This window comes from Nelumbo lutea, chromosome 3 (genome assembly GCF_056320005.1).
Source record: "Nelumbo lutea isolate HS-2025 chromosome 3, American lotus-T2T, whole genome shotgun sequence".
Classification (NCBI taxonomy): domain Eukaryota; kingdom Viridiplantae; phylum Streptophyta; class Magnoliopsida; order Proteales; family Nelumbonaceae; genus Nelumbo; species Nelumbo lutea.
Genome location: NC_142686.1, coordinates 92633973 through 92647399, shown reverse-complemented (window position 1 = coordinate 92647399; position 13427 = coordinate 92633973). Strand labels below are relative to the sequence as shown.

The 13427-nt window shown below is 45.2% G+C and overlaps 3 pseudogenes; all 3 read right to left on the bottom strand.

Moving 5' to 3' along the window:
• Positions 1-6805: 6805 nt before the first annotated feature.
• LOC148866884 (granule-bound starch synthase 2, chloroplastic/amyloplastic pseudogene) lies at positions 6806-7600 on the bottom strand (annotated as a pseudogene).
• Positions 7601-8577: 977 nt separating this feature from the next.
• LOC148866883 (granule-bound starch synthase 2, chloroplastic/amyloplastic pseudogene) lies at positions 8578-9623 on the bottom strand (annotated as a pseudogene).
• Positions 9624-12311: 2688 nt separating this feature from the next.
• Positions 12312-13427, bottom strand: LOC148866882 (granule-bound starch synthase 2, chloroplastic/amyloplastic-like; annotated as a pseudogene).

Sequence of the window (13427 nt, the reverse complement as noted above, 5' to 3'; positions counted from 1 at the left end):
TAAATATACATTGATCTGTCATTTGTCAATATATAAATTTAATATTGCCAAGAAAAAATAAATTAGAATTCAAATTTACCCTGAACTGGGATTTACACTCCATTTGCATCATTTCTAAACACAGCCTAAATAAAAACCCCTAAAAGTTATGTTTATTTATTTTATCACATAATTGTACAAACAAAATAGTTATAAGGGCTGGTTGCCCTGAACCTGAAGTTCTTTGTAAGATGATTTGGTTAACAAAACCTAAAAATTGATAGGGATGATCACTTATACTACCTATATCTGACAATTACTTAAGGTACCGTCAAGTTAAAAACAATACTTAAACTATCCCTAAACTTTCAGAAAGTCCATTTTACCCCCTAAACTTAAGTTCCATTTTTGTTGTACTGGTTCAATTAAACCTCTCTAAACAAAAGAGGAGAGGTTATTTCTTTGGTTCAGTCATGGCGAAACCAATTGCCACTGGCTTGGAGAATATGAATGGCAAACAACGAAGACGAACGACAAACAACATACAAAGATTTTGTAGGTTAGTCTCTCTTTAAAAGCCAGTATCTTTACGGTATTTAGGTAGGTTTAAGTATGATTCAACCAAGCTACCGTTTATCCTTTCAAATGCTTTCAATTTTACCTTTCTAATTTCAAATGGAAGTGACTCATTAATGATATAGAAATATTAGCCTTACAATATCCTCAATGAATTTAGATAGCCATGTATTTGTTTTTTCTCCTTATTTCTAGTAACCCGAATGCAAGTTTGACTACCTTTAAGTGTTTTAACTTGAAAGTGGTGCCATCATGAGTTAAAGCAACTTCAGCACATTCATAACCATGGTTTTCGAAATCGGACTGGACCGGATGGTCGGACCATAAAAAATGGGTGACCGATTCCATTTTATCCTAAAATCATTACAGTTTTGACCATTTTTTTATTTTTTTTATTTTTTGTCAGAATGGACCGTTCATTCAGTTCAAACGGTCAGACTGTTCGATCCAAGAACCAGACCCTTAACCGTTTTATTACCCAATTCAGTTTTGAAAACCTTGTCTATAACAATGAACTTGACTTTTTCATCAAAGAGCATGGCCACTTTGAAACATGCATGGCTTTAAAGAATCAAATTCACAGTCAGTAGACTTAATTACCCTATTCTTTTCCTCATCAAAAGTCATGAGACTTTTATATTCATTATTAGTGGTTCATACCACAATAGCTCATCACCAATCGACTAGATCAGCCATCCCCAATAGCTACTCCACCTACATCTGGAGAAATACCAAAATCACCACCTACATTCACATGTCCATCATCAACAATACCATCACTACCATCATCCATTGCCTCAAAATCATCATCATCACTAACATCATAATATTTTTAATCCTCTTCAACAAATTCATCATCACCATGGTGTCTAACCATAGAAAGAGGACACATTCATCGTGACCGAGAGAGTGAGACTGCCATTCTTCTATCCATCAGACATGTTTCCTTAAGCTATCTTTGGTTTGAAAAAAAAAAGTAGGGAAAGAAAGGAAAATATAAAAAAACTTATACAAGATCTACATGCAAGATTGACAACTTGTCGATGACCTAGCCGACAAATTGTCAAACCAAACACAACTAAGGTTGTCGACAAGTTGCCGATCAAATAACCTCATCTAACTGGTCTTAAAGATGCCCCAAAACATGAAAGTAAATGACAATCCATAACTCATGGAAATCAAAACAACACAATAGAAACTTAGTCGGGACTCTCAAGCAAGATAAACTTAGAAAGGAAACATAAAATGCAAGCAACAAGATGAATCTAGCTCTCACCCTCACAAACTTTACTTTTGCCACCAAACCAATATGGAAAGGCGTCTTACTGCAGTGGGTAGTCCCTAATTAATAAATGCCTAGCTTGAACTTCTGAATTAATGTTTTTCACCAAACCCCTATAGATTGGTGACGTGCGCTACCAGTGTTAGACATTTGGTGTCACTGTTTTGTAATTGAAAAGGGTTGGCCTCGCTACGCATCGATAGATCGACAGAGTGGGTTTGCATGCACCATTGCATAACGAAGGGACCCATGAACCCCAAATCCTCACCCATCTGTTGTATGCCTCGTACACCAACCACTTCACGACAACGCCACACAATCTCTTTCTGAGGAACATTCTTATACACGCGTAGAAGCTTGTTGCCCTTGACAATATGTCATATATATGCTCCCTATTCACCAGGAAACACAAGAGTTGGAGGGAAAAAAGCTTTACCACTAACCAATTCCCTTGGTAATGAAGTTTTTTTTCTATAAATGAGCGATTTCACCGATTGGATGATATTGCAGAAATTGGATGTAACAAGTCTCTGTTCAGAATATGGGGTCACTAAAATTTGGAAGATAAGCTATAAGGCGTGTTTGAAGATATTGTCTTTAAAATGTTATTTATCCTCATTCTGTTTTACTAAGTTCGTTGTTGGGTTACAAGCAAATTTGTTCCCTGGATACAATAGAGCCTTGGGTGAGAATTTACAATTAGCAAAGTTGAAGTCTCTAGAGAAACCTTCTGTGAGACAGTAACAGATCAGACTAAGAGAGACAAAGTGATTTTCGAAAAATTGTGGTGTGCACTTATTTGATTCACGCTCCTAAATAATTTCTAAAGTCATAGAGCAAAGAAAAGTGCTAGTTTAGAAAATGTTCATTGAATAGTCACAATTTCAAAATTATGACTATTAAAAGGTAATTAACAATTAATGATTGTTAACTTTGAATAGTACCTCTTGATCACATCAGATCGAATCGTGGCCATTGAAACATCAATGGGTATCATCGCACCAAAAATCAAAACAGCCCTTTGCGAGCAAAGTATGCCTCTAAAGTGCCTCATTGTGCCGCACACACACGTGCGCGCGCGTTGTGCGGTAGCAAGCCTCCATACTCTCATCTTTATTTCTAAGGAGTGTAAACAATCTACTATTTAAAATCTCAAAATAAGTCAAATAATTTTCCAATATGGGATAAGTTAAAAAACTAGTTTTAGTAAGAAAAAAAACCATTTTTCAAGACATTTGTACATATATATTTTTTATGTAATTGATCAATTAAATCCATTGGATTTTATCTCTAATGAGATTAAAATACAATATTCTCGACATGATTGATGAACCTAGCAGGGGAAAACAAATTGAGAAGAAAAAAAGGAAACAAAAAGGAGCAGTGACAATAGGAAAAAAAGGACAGCGAGCGATTGGACAAAGGACAACCAAGAGCCGGAAATCAGTGGGTTATAATCCTTTTCCCCATCCTCCTTTTTCCAACCACAACATGAGGGAAGTGACACATGTCATACGTATAACAGACCCATGCTATGCGATTTGTTTAATGAAGCTTCTGGTTTTTTGAATTTGCAATAACAACCCCCTCCTTGTCAGATAAAAAGACAAATAACCTCTGAAACCAAGTACTATTTTCTTGCTCACTGACAAAATTACGTTCTATAGGAAGCAAATTAAAGGGGGGATAAGTTGTAAGGAAATATCTAACTTTGAAAGCATCAAAATGGCAGATTCAAAATGAACCAAAATCGTAATTCTTACTATCAGAAAAATTCTATCAGTAAGTAGGGGGATGCCCATCATACAGGATAAAAGGGTATGAAAGGCACCATAATAATCCCTAGGATGTGTTAGATGGCACAATGGAATAATGAATGAAATTACTAAAAGTACGTCACAACAAAAAAAAGGCATAGTGATCCAAGGAATAAGATAGTGAAAATGGGGATAGTAACCATCCAACATTGAGAAAGCAATCGGCCATATCCCAAGTGTCATCTGAGTAGTAAAGTGTGGCTTGAGAGAGGTCTTAGGCAGGGTGATCCCATCTTCCTATTCTTATTTTTGTTGTGCTTTGATGTTTTCTCCTCTCCTAAATAAATCTATGTCAAATGATAGCATCTTTGGTGTTAAGCTAAATTAGAAAAGTCCCACAATTTCTCAATTGTTTTTTGCTAATGATAACTACATCTTCACCAAAGCTGATTTAGAGGAGGGTTACAAAATTCTTGATATCATCTGATTGTATGAGTAGGCATCAGGTCAAAAGGTGAATATTGAAAAATCTGAAGTCAAATTTAGTTCAAATATCCACCCAAAAATCCAAAAGTTAATTACTAGAAGTCTCCACTTAAGAAGGGTGGAGAAACTGTTATGGTCCTGCGCGTAGGATCCCATCACGGGTCGGTCCACAATGCGAAAGCCCTGCTTTCCCTTGCGCTTTCCCTCGCGTGTAGACCCTATTGCGGAAACTGAATGGGTGATTTGTTCAAGAGACCACCTGAACTATCCCTTGGGGTGATTTGTCCAAGAAACCACTCGAACTCTCCTCACTCTTTTCTTGACTTGAAAACTAATGCTTTATTTCAATTCATGGCTCCCTAAAAAAGAGATTACAAAAGAGAATTCCTTGTTGGATTCGGTTGGGCTAGGGTAATCCAACTCAAACTAAAAGTCCTAATTTCCTACTTAAAATAAGATAAGGATAAGATAAGATAAGGTATAAGCTAAGCTGGCGGTGAGCTAGCGGGCATAACTGATGTGGTGAGATAAGTGTGGGCCCGGCCTGATGAGCTGTCATGTGGGCCCCGCCCTACTACTACTGTCAGGCGGTGCACGTGCCTTGCGGTACTGCTGCCGTGCGGTGCGTGCTGCTGCCAAGTGCTGCGTGCTACCAGGCGGTGTGTGCTGCGCGTTGTAGGGCGGTGCGTGCTGTGCGCTGTCAGGCGGTGCGGGTTGCGTGCAGCCAGGCGGTGCACGCTGCCGGGCGGTGTGTGTTGCTGTGCAGCGCTGCCAGGTGATGCCTGCTGCTGCGCGGCCAGCTGTGCGTGTTGCTGCCTATGACTGTGCCGCAGTGAGCTGTCAGTTGGTTTGACCATATCATTACGCCCCTCCTGGACAACGAGCTTGTCCTCAAGCTCGAATTCTGGATAGAGGGCTTCAAACTCTGCCAATGGATCAAATGACTGCACACTATCTCTTAGTCCACCAACAGCATTAACAACAGGGACTGCCCCGTAGCTCAGTGCATAAAGATGGATTATTTGATGCAGGCACCAGCCCCCTTCTTTAGTTTCCAGCTCCCAGGCGTAACCAAGGCTTACAGTGACTACACGATCTGTTGCACTCAAGCCAGCCGCAAGGACATTGAAGTGTTCCCCACCTCCTAGGTCATATAGTTTAAAGTCATTTTGTGGAAGATCCACATAACAAAAATTGTGTACTAGACCATGACCCCGATGTGCTATGTTGTTGATCACTAGAACGCAACAGGTATCCTTACAGAAAGGAACGTCAAGAGCAGCCTTACCGAAGAGACCCATGCATTTTAAAATATCCTCTCGGCCTCCCCTATATATATTTTCTTCAATATTGCGAAACATAGGGTTGTTTATGAACACAAAATCCATGCCATCAGTATAAGCTTGAGAGAAAGTTACCTCTATATCCTACCACTCCACCTTACATCTCTTGTGCACTCCTGTTTCTTGGATTTCTGCATAGTTACCATACTATGGTGCCGCAACCATAACTCAATGTCCACGCCGAGCCAATGTCTTCGGTAAAGCCCCAGCAACATCGCCAAGCCCACCTGCCTTCGTCAAAGAAGCACATTTTGTGGGTTCTACTATAATGTACGTGACATTGACCCCGACCAAAGGAGGAGACCTTATTGTTTCATCCTCCGTGCGTTGATCCTTGTAAATAACTGCAGCTGTAGGGGCAGCGGTCTATTGTTCATTGGATGCCGCTGCCCAGTCCGGATGGCGTCTGTTGGTGTTGGTGATTCCCTCAGAACTCATTTCTTTGTTGGAGAGGAATTCTTCCAGCAGGCGTCGCATTTTCCGGACGTCTTCCCTGACATCACGAACCTCCATGCTGGTTTCTGCTAGCCAATGTTCCAGTTCGTTGACCTTGACTGATAGCTGCTCCATATTGCCCGTGACGTTTGGCTCTGATACCAATTTGTTATGGTCCAACGCGTAGGATCCCGTCATAGGTCGGTCCACGGTGCAGAAGCCCTACTTTTCCTTGTGCCTTCCCTCGCGTGCAGACCTTACTGCGGAAACTGAATGGGTGATTTGTCCAAGAGACCACCCGAACACTCCCTTGGAGTGATTTGTCCAAGAGACCTCCCGAACTCTCCTCACTCTTTTCTTGACTGGAAAACTGAATGTTTTATTTCAATTCGTGGCTCCTTAAATAGGAGATTACAGAAGAGAATTCCTTGTGGGATTCGGCTAGGCTAGGGTAATCCAACTCAAACTAAAACTCCTAACTTTCTACTTAAACTAAAACTCATAACTCTTACTTAAGAAGATAAAATAAGATAAGGATAAGATTAGATAAGGTATAAGGTAAGCTTGCGGTGAGTTGGCGGGCAGAACTGATGTGGTGAGATAAGCGTGGGCCCAGCCTGATGAGCTGTCATGTGGGCCCCATCCTACTGCTGCTGCCAGGCGGTGCACGCGCCTCGTGGAGCTGCTTCCGTGCGGTGCATGCTGTTGCCTAGTGTTGCTGTCGGGCGGTGCGTGCTACCGTGCGACGCTACTGGGCGGTGCATGCTGCGTGCTGCCGGGCGATGCGTGTTGTGAGCAACCGGGCGGTGCACGCTGAGTGCTTCTGGGCGGTGCGTGCTGCGTGCTGCCAGGCGGTGCGTACAGTTGTGCGGTCAGCTGTGCGTGCTGCTTCCTATGACTGCGCCGCGGTGTGCTGTCGTTGGTGTGGCCATAACATTACACTCCTCCTAGACAACGAGCTTGTCCTCAAGCTCGAATTCCGGATACGGGCCTTGGAACGCTGCCAATGGATCAAATGACTGCACACTATCTCTTAGTCCACCAACAGCATGAACAACAGGGACTGTCCCGTAGCTTAGTGCATAAAGATGGATTATTTGATGCAGACCCTAGCCCCCTTCTTTAGTTTCCAGCTCCCAGGTGTAACCAAGGCTTACAGTGACTACACGATCTACTGCACTCAGACCGACCACAAGGACATTGAAGTGTTCTTCACCTCCTGGGTCATATAGTATGAAGTAGTTTTGTGGAAGATCCACATAACAAAAATCGCGTACTGGACCACGGCCCCAATGTGCTATGTTGTGCATCACCGGATCGCACCGGGTATCCTTACAGAAAGGAACCTCAAGGGCAACCTTACCGAAGAGACCCATGCGTTTTAAAATATCCTCTCGGCCTCCCCTATATATATTTTCCTCAATATTACGAAACATAGGGTTGTTTATGAACACAAAATCCATGCCATCAATATAAGCTTGAGAGAAAGTTTCCTCTATATCCTACCCCTCCACTTTACATCTCTTGCGCACTCCTGTTTCTTGGATATCTGCATAGTTACCATACTATGGTGCCACAACCATAACTCTATGTCCACACCGAGCCAATGCCTTCGGTAAAGCCCCAGCAACATCTCCAAGCCCACCTGCCTTTGTCAAAGAAGCGCATTCTACAAGTTCTACTATAATGTATGTGACATTCTCCCCGGCCAAAGGAGGAGACTTTACCATTTCATCCTCCATTCATTGATCCTTGGAAATAACTGCGGCTATAGGGGCAACGGTCTTTTGTTCGCTGGATGCCTCTACCTAGTCCGGACGGCGTCTGTTGGTGTTGGAGATTCCCTCAGAACTCATTTCTTTGTTGGAGAGGAATGCTTCCAACAGGCGTCGCATCTCCTGGACGTCTTCCCTGACTTCACGAACCTCCATGCTGGTTTCTGCTAGCCTATGTTCCAGTTCATTGACCTTGACTGATAGTTGCTCCATATCGCCCATGATGTTTGGCTCAGATACTAATTTGTTATGGTCCTGCGCGTAGGATCCCATCACGGGTCGGTCCACAATGTGAAAGCCTTGCTTTCCCTTGCCCCTTCCCTCGTGTGATTTGACCAAGAGACCACCCGAACTCTCCCTTGGGGTGATTTGTCCAAGAGACCTCTCGAACTCTCCTCACTCTTTTCTTGACTAGAAAACTGAATGCTTTATTTCAATTCGTGGCTTCTTAAATAGGAGATCACAGAAGAGAATTCTTTGTTGGATTCGGCTAGGCTAGGGTAATCCAACTCAAACTAAAACTCCTAATTTTCTACTTATACTAAAAGTCATAACTCTTACTTAAGAAGATAAAATAAGATAAGGATAAGATAGGATAAGGGATAAGGTAAGCTGGAGGTGAGTTCGCGGGCAGAACTGATGTGGTGAGATAAGTGTCGGTTTGACCTGATGAGTTGTCTTGTGGACCCTACCCTACTTCTGCTACCAGGCGGTGCACGCGCCTCGTGGAGCTGCTTCCGTACGGTGCGTGTTGCTGCCTAGTGCTGCTGTCGTGCGGTGCGTGTTGCCTGCTACCAGGCGGTGCATGCTGCGCGTTGTCGGGTGGTGCGTGCTACCGTGCGTCGTTGCCGAGCGGTGCATACTGCGTGCTGTTGGGCGGTGCGTGCTGCGTGCAGTCGGGCGGTGTGTGCTGCGCGCTTTCGGGCGGTGCGTGCTGCGCGCTGTCAGTGGTGTGTGCTGCTGTGCGACCAGCTGTGCGTGCTGCTTCCTATGACTGCGCCGCGGTGATCTGTCGTTGGTGTGACCATAACATTACACCCCTCCTGGACAATGAGCTTGTCCTCAAGCTCGAATTCCAGATACGGGGCTTGGAACTCTGCCAATGGATCAAATGACTGTACACTATCTCTTAGTCCACAAACAGCATGAACAATACGGATTGCCCCGTAGCTCAGTGCATAAAGCTGTATTATTTGATGCAGACCCTATCCCCCTTCTTTAGTTTTCAGCTCCCAGGTGTAACCAAGGCTTACAGTGACTACACGATCTACTGCACTCAGGCCAGCCGCAAGGACATTGAAGTGTTCCCCACCTCTTGGGTCATACAGTATGAAGTAGTTTTGTGGAAGATCCACATAACGAAAATCGCGTATTGGACCACGGCCCCGATGTGCTATGTTGTGCATCACTGGATCACACTGGGTATCCTTACTGAAAGGAACCACAAGAGCAGCCTTACCGAAGAAACCCATGCATTTTAAAATATCCTCTTGGCCTCCCCTATATAAATTTTCCTCAATATTGCGAAACATAGGGTTGTTTATGACACAAAATCCATGCCATCAGTATAAGCATGAGAGAAAGTTACCTCTATATCCTACCCCTCCACCTTACATCTCTTGCGCACTCCTGTTTCTTGGATTTCTGCATAGTTACCATACTGTGGTGCCGCAACCATAACTCTATGTCCATGCCGAGCCAATGCCTTCGGTAAAGCCCCAGCAACATCGCCAAGCCCACCTGCCTTTGTCAAAGAAGCACATTCTGTAGGTTCTACTATAATGTATGTGACATTGTCCCCAGCCAAAGGAGGAGACTTTACTGTTTCATCCTCCATGCACTGATCCTTGGAAATAATTACGGCTGTAGGGGCAACGGTCTGTTGTTTTCTGGATGCCTCTACACAGTCCGGACGACGTCTGTTGGTGTTGGCGATTCCCTCAGAACTCATTTCTTTGTTGGAGAGGAATGCTTCCATTAGGCGTCGCATCTCTCAGACGTCTTCCCTGACTTCACGAACGTCCATGCTGGTTTCTGCTAGCCTATGTTCCAGTTTGTTGACCTTGACTGATAGCTGCTCCATATCGCCTGTGATGTTTGGCTCTGATACCAATTTGTTTTGGTCCTGCGCGTAGGATCCCATCACGGGTCGGTCCACGGTGTGAAAGCCCTGCTTTCCCTTGCGCCTTCCCTCGCGTGCAGACCCTATTGCGGTAACTGAATTGGTGATTTGTCCAAGAGACCACCCGAACTCTCCCTTGGGGTGATTTGTCCAAGAGACCTCCCGAACTCTCCTCACTCTTTTCTTGACTAGAAAACTGAATGCTTTATTTCAATTCATGGCTCCTTAAATAAAAGATTACAAAAGAGAATTCCATGTTGGATTCGGCTAGGCTACGGTAATCCAACTCAAACTAAAACTCCAAATTTTCAACTTTAACTAAAAGTCATAACTCTTACTTTGGAAGATAAAATAAGATAAGGAAAGATAAGATAAGGGATAAGGTAAGCTGGAGGTGAGTTGGCGGGCAAAACTGATGTGGTGAGATAAGTGTCGGCCTGGCTTGATTAGTTGTCATGTGGGCTCTACTCTACTGCTGCTACCAGGCGGTGCACGCGCCTCGCGGTGTTGCTGTCGTGCGGTGCGTGCTGCTGCCATGTGGTGCGTGTAGCTGCCTAGTGCTGCTGTTGTGCGGTGCATGCTGCGTGCTGCCAGGCGGTGCGTGCTGTTGTCATGTGGTGCATGCTACCGTGCGGCACCGTCGGGTGGTGCGTGCTACGTGCTGCTAGGCAGTGTGTGTTGCGTGCTGCCAGGCGGTGCGTGCTACTGTGTGGCCAACTGTGCATGCTGTTGGTGCGTGCTACCTATGACTGCACCCTAGTGCATTGCCGTTGGTGTGACCATAACATTACACCCCACTGGGACAACGAGCTTGTCCTCAAGCTCGAATTCCAGATAGGGGGCTTGGAACACTGCCAATGGATCAAATGACTGCACACTATCCCTCAGTCCACCAACAGCATGAACAACAATGACTGCCCCATAGCTCAGTGCATAAAACTGGATTATTTGATGCAGACCCCAGCCCCCTTCTTTAGTTTCCAGCTCCCAGGCGTAACCAATGCTTACAGTGACTAAACGATCCACTGCACTCAGGCCAGCTGCAAGGACATTGAAATGTTCCCCACGTCCTGGGTCATATAGTTTGAAGTAGTTTGTGGAAGATCCGCATAACAAAAATCGCGTACTGGACCACGGCCCCGATGTGCTATGTTCTACAGAAAGGAACCTTAAGAGCAGTTTTACGGAAGAGACCCATGCATTTTAAAATATCCTCTCGGCCTCCCCCATATATATTTTCCTCAATATTGCGAAACATATGGTTGTTTATGAACACAAAATCAATGCCATCAGTATAAGCTTGAGAGAAAGTTACCTCTATATCCTGCCCCTCCACCTTACCTATCTTGCGCACACTTGTTTCTTGGATTTCTGCATAGTTACCATACTATGGTGCCGCAGCCATAACTCTATGTCCACGCCGAGCAATGACTTCGGTAAAGCTCCAGCAACATCGCCAAGTCCCCGGCCAAAGGAGGAGACTTTACCATTTCATCCTCCGTGCGTTGATCCTTGAAAATAACTTTGGCTGTAGGGTCAGCGGTTTGTTGTTCGCTAAATGCCACTGCCCAGTCCGGACGACGTCTGTTGGTGTTGGCGATACCCTTAGAACTCATTTCTTTGTTGGAGAGGAATGCTTCCAGCAGGCATCGAATCTTCCGGACGTCTTCAATGACTTCATGAACCTCCATGTTGGTTTCTGCTAGCCAATGTTCCAGTTCGTTGAACTTGACTGATCGTTGCTCCATATCGCCCGTGACATTTGGCTCTGATACCAATTTGTTATGGTCCCGCACGTAGGATCCCGTCACAGGTCGGTCCACGGTGCAGAAGCCCTACTTTTCCTTGCGCCTTCCCTTGCGTGCAGACCTTATTGCGGAAACTGAATGGGTGATTTGTCCAAGAAACCACCCGAACTCTCCCTTGGGGTGATTTGTCCTAGAGACCTCCTGAACTCTCCTCACTCTTTTCTTGATTGGAAAACTGAATGTTTTATTTCAATTCATGGCTCCTTAAATAGGAGATTACAGAAGAGAATTCCTTGTTGGATTCGGCTAGGCTAGGGTAATCCAACTCAAACTAAAACTCCTAACTTTCTGCTTAAACTAAAACTCATAACTCTTACTTAAGAAGATAAAATAAGATAAGGATAAGATAAGATAAGCTATAAGGTAAGCTGGCGGTGAGTTGGCGGCCAGAACTGATGTGGTGAGATAAGTGTGAGCCCAGCCTGATGAGCTGTCATGTGGGCCCCGTACTACTGCTGCTGCCAGGCGGTGCACGCGCCTCGCGGAGCTGCTGCCGTGCGGTGCGTGCTGTTGCCTAGTGTTGCTATCGTGCGGTGCGTGCTGCGTGCTGCCAGGCGATGCATGTTGTGCGTTGTCGGGCGGTGCGTGCTACCGTGCGACGCTACCGGGCGGTGCATGCTGCGTGCTGCCGGGCGGTGCGTGCTTTGAGCAACCGGGCGGTGCGCGCTGAGTGCTTCCGGGCGGTGCGTGCTGTGTGCTGCCAGGCGGTGCATGCTGCGCGGTATCGGTGGTGCGTGCTGTTTTGCGGTTAGCTATGCGTGCTGCTGCCTTTGACTGCGCCGCGGTGTGCTGTCGTTGGTGTGGCCATAATATTACACTCCTGCTGGACAACGAGCTTGTCCTCAAGCTTGAATTCCGGATACGGGGCTTGGAACTCTACCAATGGATCAAATGACCGCACACTATCTCTTAGTCCACCAACAGCATGAACAACAAGGACTGCCCCGCAGTTCAGTGCATAAAGCTGGATTATTTGATGCAGACCCTAGCCCCCTTCTTTAGTTTCCAGCTCCCAGGTGTAACCAAGGCTTACAGTGACTACACGATCTACTCCACTCAAACCAACCACAAAGACATTGAAGTGTTCCCCACCTCCTGGGTCATATATTATGAAGTAGTTTTGTGGAAGATCCACATAACAAAAATCGTGTACTGGAGCACGGCCCCGATGTGCTATGTAGTGCATCACCGGATCGCACCGGGTTTCCTTACAGAAAGGAACCTCACGAGCAACCTTACCGAAGAGACCTATACGTTTTAAAATATCCTCTCAGCCTCCCCTATATATATTTTCCTCAATATTGCGAAACATAGGGTTGTTTATGAACACAAAATCCATGCCATCAGTATAAGCTTGAGAGAAAGTTTCCTCTATATCCTACCACTCCACCTTACATCTCTTGCGCACTCCTGTTTCTTGGATATCTGCATAGTTACCATACTATGGTGCCACAACCATAACTCTATGTCCACGCCGAGCCAATGCCTTTGGTAAAGCCCCAACAACATCGCCAAGCCCACCTGCCTTTGTCAAAGAAGTGCATTCTGCAGGTTCTACTATAATGTATGTGACATTGTCCTCAGCCAAAGGAGGAGACTTTACCATTTCATCCTCCATGCGTTGATCCTTCGAAATAACTGCGGCTATAGGGGCAATGGTCTGTTGTTTGCTGGATGCCTCTACCAAGTCCGGACGGCATTTGTTGGTGTTGGCGATTCCCTCAGAACTCATTTCTTTGTTGGAGAGGAATGCTTCCAATAGGCGTAGCATCTCCCGGGCGTCTTCCCTGACTTCAGAAACCTCCATGCTGGTTTCTGCTAGCCTATGTTCCAGTTCATTGACCTTGACTGATAGTTGCTCCAT